This window comes from Arvicanthis niloticus, chromosome 21 (genome assembly GCF_011762505.2).
Source record: "Arvicanthis niloticus isolate mArvNil1 chromosome 21, mArvNil1.pat.X, whole genome shotgun sequence".
Taxonomy (NCBI): Eukaryota; Metazoa; Chordata; class Mammalia; order Rodentia; family Muridae; genus Arvicanthis; species Arvicanthis niloticus.
Genome location: NC_047678.1, coordinates 48,962,470 through 48,964,557, shown reverse-complemented (window position 1 = coordinate 48,964,557; position 2,088 = coordinate 48,962,470). Strand labels below are relative to the sequence as shown.

Sequence of the window (2,088 nt, the reverse complement as noted above, 5' to 3'; positions counted from 1 at the left end):
CATGGATTCAGATGTGACCCAAGTGGAAGGATAGACCAGGATTCCACTGTGGTCCCAGGTCCATGGATTCAGATGTGACCCAAGTGGAAGGACAGACCAGGATTCCACTGTGGTCCCAGGTCCATGGATTCAGATGTGACCCAAGTGGAAGGACAGACCAGGATTCCACTGTGGTCCCAGGTGGTATTACCAGCTACTTACACCAGACTGTTTCTTACTATCCTGAGTCTCCAGTCCTGCCTCTTCTTCACTGCATCCTCATCCTTCTCTTTATCTTCCTCTTCCATCTCTCCACCACTTACTTGCTCCTCTTAGTGATGCCTGGCGTGTCTGAGTATCTGGGGCCATTTCAGGAATGGTCTCAGGAGTGCTATGATCCTGGGCAAGGATCATCTTAGGCATGACCTACTTCTCCCTACCCAGCCTGCATAGTGCCTGACTGTTGCTCATCTCAGGCTCTTGCTTTTTTGCTTTTTATGTTTTTAAGGGAATGTAAGGATACTAATCATTCAGGTGTTCAAAGGTCAGAACGCTGATCATAGTCGTAGTCATTCTCTTCTCTGCTACCTACTGATTTTATACATGTGATGCAGCAGCCACGGCTGCCATGCTTCTAGGGGTAGGTAATTACCATTTTTAACCTTAATTAATGTTCTGTTCTCTTGTTTATAACTAAAATAACCTGATAGAGCTAAGCTGTGGTTTGATGTCTCATAGAAAACTGGTGATGCCTGGGGATCCATCCCACATACAGTTGCCAAACCCAGAGGATATTGTGGATGCTGGGAAGTGATCGCTGATGGGAGCCTGATGTGGCTGCCTCCTGAAAGGTTGTGCTAGAGCCTGACAAATACAGATGCAGATGCTCTCAGCCAACCACTGGACTGGGTGCGAGGTCCCCAATGGAGGAGTTGGAGAAGGGTCTAAAGGAGCTGAGGGGGGGTTTGCATCCCCATGGGGGAGACAACAATGTCAACTGGCCAGACCCACCTGAAGCTCCCGGGACCTGGACCACCAAACAAAGAGCACACATGGAGGGACCCATGGCTCCAGCTGCATATGTAGCAGAGGATGGCCTTATTGGACATCAGTGGGAAGAGCGGCCCTTGGGCCTGAGGGGGTTCGATGCCCCAGTGTAGGGGAATGCCAGGGTGGGAAGGCCAGAGTGGGTGGGTGGGTGGTGGAGAGGTAGGGGGAGGGGAAATGGGATGGGGGTTCCAGAGGGGAGACCTGGAAAGATGATAACATTTGAAATGTAAATAAAGAAAATACCCAATAAAAGAACAAAAAAAAAGAAAGAAAGAAAACTGGTGGTAAAAATATGTTGTCATTGAAAGAGCATAACGAGGTGGCTCCTTACAGAGCTGATTAGGTATTGAGGCTTTTGCTCTGGGGAACGAACAGATTAATGGCATTTTTAGCAATGTGAGTAATTTTCTCAGGATATGAAGGATTCATTCACCTCCGTGCTCTTGTCTTGACTATAAGCTTGCCCTGTTACCATGCTATGATTCAACATGAAGACACTTACTGGATACTACTATCATAAGCTTAAACTTCTCCATCTCCAGAACCACAAGCCAAGCAAATGTATATTGTTTGTGAATTTCCCAGTTGGCGATACTCATTATAACAACAGAAAACAGACTAAGACATCCATCTTTCAGAGTCCCAGCCTTTGATTTATTTTAACTGTAGTATTAAGTCTAACAGAAATAACAAAGGGAAAATACCAGTGGCTCCAAGCAGAGAAGACGATGCCTTACATGACATCATGAACACAGAAGATTATGCCTTACACGGCAATGCGAACACAAAAGATTGTGCCTTACATGATGGCAGTGTGGGTACAACCAAGGCAGAGATACTTTGATAATGTTGGATAACTAGGACCTTAGCTTGTTATTTCTGCTCTCCTTCTAGCATGGTGTCTAGATCATAGCATCGCATCTAGCTTATGATCTATGACACTACTTCTAGTTCTGTCTACTCTCTGGACAATGTGGCAAGAAAAACTTCAAGTGAAATACTTCTGTCTTTCCTTTTGAGACAGAAGGTTCTTATATCACTTTTAGTTCAGATGCAAGT

The 2,088-nt window shown here is 45.5% G+C and overlaps 1 non-coding gene across 1 annotated transcript; it reads right to left on the bottom strand.

Moving 5' to 3' along the window:
• Nucleotides 1-489: 489 nt before the first annotated feature.
• LOC117693881 (small nucleolar RNA SNORA17) lies at nt 490-624 on the bottom strand. Its single transcript, XR_004604480.1, has one exon. It is a non-coding gene; the product is annotated as a small nucleolar RNA SNORA17 (small nucleolar RNA).
• Nucleotides 625-2,088: the final 1,464 nt, after the last annotated feature.